This window comes from Hermetia illucens, chromosome 1 (assembly GCF_905115235.1).
Source record: "Hermetia illucens chromosome 1, iHerIll2.2.curated.20191125, whole genome shotgun sequence".
NCBI classification, from domain to species: domain Eukaryota; kingdom Metazoa; phylum Arthropoda; class Insecta; order Diptera; family Stratiomyidae; genus Hermetia; species Hermetia illucens.
The window spans coordinates 2,670,603-2,680,038 of record NC_051849.1 but is presented as its reverse complement, the minus strand read 5'-3'; positions in this window follow the sequence as shown (position 1 = coordinate 2,680,038).

The window sequence follows — 9,436 nt, the reverse complement described above, 5'->3', positions numbered from 1 at the left end:
CAGCCAACAAAACTGGCGCCATACCTAAGTCGCCCCGGTCGACTAATTCTAATTCTCTGCCTCGATCTGCCTCGCTTAATTCCAGTGTGTCCATAAAAGATGGTATCAACCCGCCTAGCCTACTGAAAAATCCTCCATCCGAGGGACAAGTTCCCTACGCAACATCGGATGCGCTACGAAGTTCTGGCGTTTATCCTACAGTCGCTACATTAGCACCACCGCACGCTTCCTCCTGTGTATCATCGACGCCCGCCACCGCTGAACCGCAGGCTCTTCCGACCTCATGTCGTCCGAACGGCCCCCAATTGAACGTCGCCTCGCCACCGAAACAGTTGTTCGTGTCAAGGCTAGCGTACTCCACTACGCCCGACGAAATTCTGACCTATATCAGAAGCAAAAGCAACTCAACTTTGTCACCTCTTTCCTGTGTGAAGCTGACGAAGGATGGCTCTCCTGACCGAGTGATAGCTTCCTTCAAAGTGACATATCCCCATGACTTCGATGCTATCGTCCAATCCTCCTTTTGGCCACAGGGGGTCTTCGTTAAGCCTTATCAGAGGTCTAAGATTCGTCAAAATTTCCGGCCCGCCCGCCTGCCTCGCCGAACTTGAATGATTCCAATAACTTTACGCTATTTTATCAAAATGTAAGGGGTCTAAGGACCAAGCTGTCGGATTTCAAACTGTCTGCCTTAGCATTCCAACATCATGTCATCTGCATTTCTGAAACCTGGCTGGATGACAGGATTTTAGATTCTGAGCTCCTCGAAGGTTACTCTGTCTTTCGTTGTGACAGAGACTGCGTTGCGCTTGGCAAGACAACTGGCGGAGGTGCCCTAATAGCTGTTAAATCCCCTCTCCGTGCCAAAATCATCTTTTCCTCCTCCTCCTCCTCCTACGATTCTGTTACCATACGTGTCCTTCCGCCAAACGTATGTCCCTTTATCATATCGTGTGTATATTTTCCCTGCCTAAGCCCGCCTTCTCTGTACGAGGATTTCTTCGACAGATTATCAGAGGCCCTAACCGTTTTGTTTCCCTCACTTCCTTTCATCCTCTGTGGTGACTTTAATCTTCCTATGCTCTCCTGGCCCGTTACACCTGGCCTTCCCTCCCTCCCTAATAACTCGACCCACCCTTCCCTTCCTCTATCCACTTTCATGTACACCTGTGGGGCCCTCCAATTTAACCTTTCTAGAAACCACTTAGATCGCACTCTTGACCTTGTCCTCTCTAACCTTCCTGTACGTTATCTTTCCCAATCCCTTCATGCTCCGTCTTACGTTGCCCCTGACGCCCATCATCCTGCTCTCGAGTTCGATGTTCAGATATCCCGACTCCACTCTCCTGTCGCTCGCAAGCCTACCAAGTTCAACTTTTGTAAGGCGAACTTCGAAGGTCTGAACTCAGCCCTGGCGTCAATCAATTGGGTCCCCCTGCTCTCTCCATTTACATGTGACCAAGCACTCAACACTTTCTATACCATTTTATCTGATCTTCTTCCGTGTTACGTTCCCTCCTCTCCTAAGTGCTTACGCTCTTACCCCGTCTGGTTCACCACTGAAATTCACAAAAAACTACGTCAAAAACAGACTGCGAGAAAGAGGTTCCTGTCTTCTAGAAATGTTGCTGACTTAGTTTTTTTCAAATCCCTTCGTTCCTCGGTCAAATCTTTAATACGTAAGTCCAGACAGGAATATTTGTCCAGCGTGGAAGACTCACTAAAGCGCGGAAATCTGAAACCTTTCTGGTCCCACATTCGCAACTCCCGCTGCCCCACCCAGTTATCCCCTCCGTCCATTAAATTCTCTGGCTTCTCAGCTAACTCCCCCCAACGATCTTGTAATTTACTCTGCCGCTACTTTTCGTCAGTCTATGTCCCTCCTCCTTCCTCCGAATCCCTCCCGATAGTAGATGTAGCCTGCCCCGCATCGCCTACCATTCCCCTTCTTACTCCTATCCTTATCGAATACCTCATTGGCGAACTTGATGCCAAGGTCGAACCTGGCTACGATGGTCTTCCAAACCTCTTTTTGATCAAAACTGGTAAGTCCATCTCCCTTCCCCTATCTCTTATTTTCAACAAAAGCCTTGAAGAGAATCATTTTCCCAGCTTGTGGAAAGAGGCTCTCATTATCCCCATTCACAAAAGTGGCGATCGTTCGCTTGCCGAAAATTACCGCCCCATTTCCCTCCTCTCCTCCTGTTCCAAAATCCTGGAAAGATATGTCAGCGACTGGTTGTCCGCCCACTTTGGCCAACACATAGTGAAAGAACAACACGGCTTCGTTAAACGTAGGTCTACTGCCTCCAACCTGCTCGAATTTACCAACTTTGTCGCCAAATGTCTAAATTCACGGCAAGAAGTGCATACCATTTACACTGACTTCGCGAAAGCCTTCGACACTGTAAATCACAAGATACTTCTATCCAAACTCTCGTCCCTAAATGTTCCCATACCACTGGTTTTATGGCTTGCCTCTTACCTTTCCAACCGATCCTGCCGCGTCTCTTTTGACGGTTGTACTTCCCGCTCCTTCTCCCTCTCTTCTGGCGTCCCACAGGGGTCTATTCTGGGTCCTTTGCTATTTTTATTTTTTATTAACGACCTTCCTCCCCTCCTTACTTGTCCCTGTTTGCTCTATGCAGACGGCCTTAAGCTGTTTTCCGCTATATCGTCGCCTATGGACTGTGTTTCCCTTCAGAATAACCTGGACACTCTGGTTCGTTGGTGCTCGACTAATGGTTTAGCGCTAAACGTCAGAAAGTTTCACTCTATGTGCTACTCCCTAAAATCCTCACCGACTTCCTTCTCCTACTCGCTTAACGGACATTCCTTATCCTGCTTAAATTCCACTCAAGACCTCGGAGTCACTTTCGACAATAAGCTGCGCTTTGACACCCATTGCCTCGATGTTATCAATCGAGCAGCAAAATTGTCAGGCTTTATTCTTCGCTCCTCCTCTGATTTTGACTCCATCCAACCCTCCTTAGCTCTCTTCAATTCCCTTGTGAGGAATACCCTCGAGTATTGCTCCGTGATCTGGTCACCCACTCGTACTGTGATTGTCTTGCCCTTGAAAATGTGCAACGTAAATTCACCCGTTCTCTCTTCTTTAAGAAAAGCTTCCCTCGTGTGGATTACCCCTCCCGCCTCCGCTTTCTAAACCTTCCCTTCCTACAACAACGTAGATCCTATCTGGATCTATGCACATTCTTTAAACTTTCCTCGGGCCTGATGGACTGCTCCGCCGCTGACGAGATCACCAGCCGTCCTGCGTCTTATAACACACGTAGCGCAGATATTTTCATCGTGCTCTTCGCAAGGCTCGAAGCCTACTTTCATTCCCCGATTCCTAGGCTTTGCCGAAATAATAATGCAGAACAGTTTGGTCCTTTTAACTTCCCTACTTTAAGTAGTTTTAAACGTAGGATAAGTTTTTTGCTTTCTCCTCCTCCTGAGGACAATAATTAATTGGAATTCTCTCTGTTTGTTGTCCGGGAATTAAATAAATAAATAAATAAATAAATATTGCCCTTATAGACTTTCGAGGTGGGATCATCCTCATCTATACGGATTAAGTGACCCGCCCACCGTAACCTATTCAGCCAGATTTTATCCACAACCGGACGGTCATGGTATCGCTCATAGATTTTGCCATTGTGTAGGCTACGGAATCGTCCATCCTCATGTAAGGGGCCAAAAATTCTTCGGAGGATTCTTCTCTCGAACGCGGCCAAGAGTTCGCAATTTTTCTTGCTAAGAACCCAAGTTTCCGAGGAATACATGAGGACTGGCAAGATCATAGTCTTATACTCACCCCTTAAGGGGCATAATACACCAAACTTGTCTCGAATCACACCTCAATAACCAAGCCCTATGGAGAGCATAGTATGCACTCAATAGCAAGGCATGAATCCTTTTTTTTTTTTTTTTGTGCGTACGCGAAGGTGGAAAATCTTAGAAAGACACGTCCGCCGCAGCTCCGCCGCCCGAACGGCGGAACAACAGCGGGCGCGTGTGGGATTCACACCCACTAAAAACCACCCCCGGTCTCTCCAGCCCCAGCCCCGCGGGACCACCATTGAGGTATTACTTCGCGGGGTAGGTTTGCTCTTAGGCACTCATTCTACTCCTATTTGCAGCTTTCCTCCTTCTTTGTTCTTTCAGCAACTCCTCCTGCATTTGGATGATTGCGGAGCTAACCGCAAGCCACTTCTCCTCGGACTCCAGCATCTCAGTAACCAAGCTCTCCGGGGTCCCGCTCCTGCCCAGCACCTGGTTTAAGCTCCTTCTCTCCATCGCAAATCGTGGGCAGTGAAACATCACATGCTCTGGATCCTCCGGTATGCCCTCGCATCTGGGACAGTTCGGAGAATCATCCAACCCAAAGCGGTGCAGATACTGCCTGTAGCAACCACCGTGTCCCGTGAAGAACTGGGTAATGTGGTAGTTGGTATCCCCATGTTTTCGCTCAAGCCATGAGCCTGTGCGTCCAACGACCTTTCGCAGAATCGTCCCATCTGCGTTGCCAGAGATCAAGCGACTCTGACCTTGCCGCATTTCTACGCTGTGCATGCCCCTCCATATGTCTTGCATTGTGCAGGACACTCATTTCTTTGGCCAGAATGTCAACCGGGATCATGCCTGCCACCACCAATACTGCCTCATCTGATGTCGTTCTAAAAGCACTGCAAACCCTCAAAGCCATCCGCCGGTAAACCGAGTTCACCTGCTTCCGTCTCTGAGAGTTTGCAAGCGCCTCTGCCCACACAGGCGACGAGTAGAGCAGGATGGAGCGCACCACTCCGGCTAGCACCAACCTCCGGCAATGTTTCGGCCCACCAATATTTGGCAATATTTTTGCAAGTGCCGTTGTGGCACTGGCTGCCTTTTGGCATGCATACTCTAGGTGCTCCCTAAAACTCAATTTGGTGTCAATTATTACCCCCAGGTATTTGATAGCCGGCTTTGATACGACCGTATGTCCACCGACCTCCACTTTTACAGTATTATTTTTCCTGCGTTTCGTTATCAACACCGCTTCCGTTTTCGCGTCCGCCAAGGTCAGCCCGGCCTTTTCTAGCCAGGACTTTACCGCTCTCACTGTTTCCATTGCGCAAACCTCCACATCTTCTGGGTGTTTTGCTGCAACAACCACAGCTAGGTCATCAGCAAAGCCGACAATCGTAGTCCCCTCTGGGACGGGAAGAGCAAGCACCCCATTATACATGATATTCCACAACAGGGGACCAAGTACCGATCCCTGTGATACCCCGGCTGTGACAATGTACTCTTTGGGGCCCTCATCCGTCCCATACCAGAGAGTCCTCTCTGAGAGGTAGTTTTCCACCAAATTCGCTAAGTATCCGGGGACACCTATGTCAGCCAACGCCCGTTTAATTCTATTCCAGTTGGCCGAGTTGAATGCGTTTTTGACATCCAACGCCACCACGGCACAGCAGCCGCCAGAAATCAGTGCAGCTTTTGCCAGGTTTACCACCATGCCAATTGCGTCCACCGTAGAGTGGGCGCGTCGGAAACCAAACTGGCGTTCCGACAAACCATTGCTGCCTTCGACGATGGGTAGGAGTCTGTTGTAGATGACTCTCTCCATCATCTTCCCCATTGTATCCAACAGGCAGATAGGACGATACGACGCTGGGTTTCCAGGTTGCTTGCCAGGCTTCGGAAGCAACACCAACTTTTGCTTTTTCCACTGGGCAGGGAATATTCCTTCTTTTAGGCACGCCTCGAAGGTGTTGGCGAAAAGGTCGGGCCTAGTCTTCACTGCCAGTTTCAAAGCTCGGTTGGGGATGCCATCCAAACCTGGGGCCTTGTTGTCACCGAACCTACCACAAGGCATGAATCTAACACACTATCTTGCATCTACTGTCGCAGGTCTAGCTAGATAATCAGCCTGAGATTGCACAATTGCTTTTAACACTCTAGGGATGACCAAAGTCAGGACCGTATTGTCAACACAATTTTTAACATAATGCGGAGTTTTACAATAAAGTCGTGGTTGGATTCTGCCTCAAAGTTTTCAGCATACCATGTGAGTAACAGTTTCCCAGTGACACCAAACGAAAGTACTCTTCCAGCCACTTAGTCTCTGACTTACCATCAGGGATACTTCCCCGGGTTACAGAATTATTCCAGTCTCCAATTAATATCATGGTAGATGAGCAGCCGATGTCACTTCCCCATCGACAATTAACGAACATCATAGAAATGAACCACGACAAATACACCTGCGCTCATTCGGGCCCCGAAGTTTTTAGTCAATCCTGGTTTACCCTAAGAACCAACATATGGTGAAATCAAGGCATTCGCCAAAACGAAGGGCAAATACTCTGAAATCTTCAAATTTTCAACTAGATGCTAAAACAACATTCTCATTGTGGCTTTGACAAGGTGATACCTCGAAAAAACCAAAAATTTTGACTGACGGTTTCGTCCAGGGCAGAGGCTGCTCATCAGACGCTGCCTCACCTTTGCCCTGGGAGCAGCGTGACCGAAAGTGCCAACAGGTGGAAAGACGCTCCCTTTTATCATCGCAAAAGCACGACCTGTTGGCACTTTCGGTCACGCTGCTCCCAGGGCAGAGGTGAGGCAGCGTCTGATGAGTTGCCTCTGCCCTGGACGAAAGCGTCAGTCAAAAAAAAAAAAAAATTTTGATTTTTTCGATTTTTAATGCTTGGAGTGCTACGCTCCAAACTAGGGATCCATGAACTAAAAAACGTGGGAGTAAGTTGCTCCTCATTTAGTCCGTTCCACCATCAAGTGGATGGGGACTTAGGATCCCGCAGATCCTAAACAACAAGGTGATACCTTTTCAGACCCAACGCTAATTGAACAATTCCTGCACCAAACCTGCTCATGAAAAATGTATGATGAAACCATTGCAAAGAAATCTGCTACATTTGCAGAGACAAACAGTGGACTGCAGGATAGACTGGCATGGAATATGGAGCCAACTTCCCTATCTTTAGGTGTGATATGTGGCTCCCTAGGAGCTCTCGTCCACCAAGATCATTAGTAGGTGGTGGCAGCCACTCCTTATACGAGGTGATCCGCGTATAAATGTTTTGGAACTAGATCCAAGACAAATTTTCTCCCTTTTGAGAAGGCCAAACGATTGTGATGGATGGTGGTTGCGAAAGGGAAGCGGATGCGTAGGCATGATATTTGGTCTGATTTATCTGAGACAAAAATGTTATGTCCTTTTGGAAATCCATGGAGGGATTACAACTTGCGATTCTAGGAAAAGTTTGGAATATCTTGATTATCTAGCTGGGCAGTGCAGCCTCCCTCTCTCTCTTCTTGATGTCCTCAGATATCCCACAGTGTCTCTGCCTTTCTCACTAAAGGAGCCGGTTTGCTTAAGTACAGGTGTGCCTCTGACCCTAGTGCTGACAACATCGCTTATCAATATGTACGCTGGTTGGCGCTTGATCCTCTCTTGGCTTTGCTACAGGGGCTTAAATTCATCTGGTGCAATTTGATCCTGCTGCATAGCCATGGAGATCGTCTACTGCCACATCGTTGCCACTGGAATTATTCCAAAAAAGTCCCAAAAAATGTATAGCTTCCGAGCGCTTTCAACGGGGCAAATTTACAACGGCCTTAACAGATCACGAATCGCACCATACCGGCCCAATTGTCTGGCCTTGATCCCCAGATCGTACCACTGAAAAAAACGTTCGGTGCCTCTCATTTGCCCGCATTGGATGGTGTCCTAAGGTGGAAAGACGTCAAACGGGGCAGCAACCCTCTCGTCCGAATCAAAAGCAAGTGGATGATGGGAAATCTCCAGGTGGTGGCATCGGGAAAGGCTAGATTCACATTGACTTATCCTGAACTGCAGGCTTATATAGGCCACCAAATCCGAGAATGCACGGAGGTCTATCTGAAGTGGCTTCGGCCGCGAAACTATACCATGGGGGATACCATGATGACATGGGAGCCGGGGTAGCTCTATGAATTTACATGTATTTTCAGCCCGGGTATTAGCGGTTGGACCACATGGGGGCTGTGATTACATCCAAGTGGAAAAGAGACCTTCGGGCCCCACACGTGTAATTGCGTTAAGTCAATTTACCAGTATGAATGCTGAGTTACGGATTAAGTCCCCGCGACAGGTACTCACGCAAAACCACCAAGAGGTAACTATCTATACATCAACATCATACCATCTAACTTTTCGGACCACATTATCGATCTTCCTTTTTGATCTCCTGTCCTGTTATACCGCTTCTTCTCTCATATGGTCGACATTTTCTCCAACTTGATTCACAACGGAGTTTTATAAAATACATTCGCCTTCACCCCACTCGATCTCCTCCGACTTCTATTAATTTAGCTGTTTCACTATTAATTCTTCACAAAATCGAATGGCCTGCGTTTTTAATCCCTTCCGGGTTTACCTCCTCGCCCCTTGGCTCCTTTTACACTGCTCAAGGTGCAACCTCTTCGAAGTCACTTGTAGTTCCTCCCCCAGTGCTCAGAGGTGGCGGTGAGGAAGACGGGGCGGCAACCCTGTCGGCGAAACCAAAACCAAGTGGCTGAGGAGAACCTCCATAGTGGTGGCACCGGGAGACGCTGTACTCACTTTGGTTGGCCGGCCGTGATGCCGTAGGCGAATGCACCAAAGGCCTAATCAGGGCGATCAGACCCGAGTCTGCACGAGGGCTCATCTGAAGTGGTAATTGGCCACAAAACCTTACTAGGGGTATACTGGTACCATGGGAACCGAGGTAGCTCCTGGACTCTCATACTTCGGGTGAACTCCCGTTGTATGTGAGTACAGCTCGGTTATTTGCGGTAGGCCTTCTAGTGGGAGTTTCATGGGGGCTGTGGTTATGCTCAAGCAAACCCCCCCCCTCCAATCCAGGTTGTTATGGAGTGGGGAGTAACTGACTGCTTTCGAACGGAGCCTTATTGTTACATGGTCGCTTCAATGAGTAAAATTTACCTTACGTGCTAAGGGGGGCTATGGCACTGTGGACCTCCCACCCCCATTCTCGAGAAATATATGGGTAGCCTACAAAAAAAACCTAAAAACACTAACAAACAAACGGGACCCCGTACCGCAGACAAACTGGCCCACCAGGCGGAGACACATCTCTGCAGTACAGAGAACCAGGTGGCTGGAACCAAAAAAGGGAAAATTGGAAAGTGAAGCAATGAAGCCAAGGTCAAGCTCAACAGCACCTGCTCAAAAAACAGCGATCAATAACAGTTCGTCTGAGATCAGTATATCAAACTCAAACCAGAAAGAAGGCTCACGACAGACCTAAGCCTTCAACATTAGAACCAAGAAAGCAGGAACCAGTGGAGATCAGTCCAAAAGAAATGAATGCTCCCAACAAACCCTAACCCTAACCAAAGAGGAAGTAAATCATGGGTAGCTCAGGAGTGAAGGCAGGAGCCA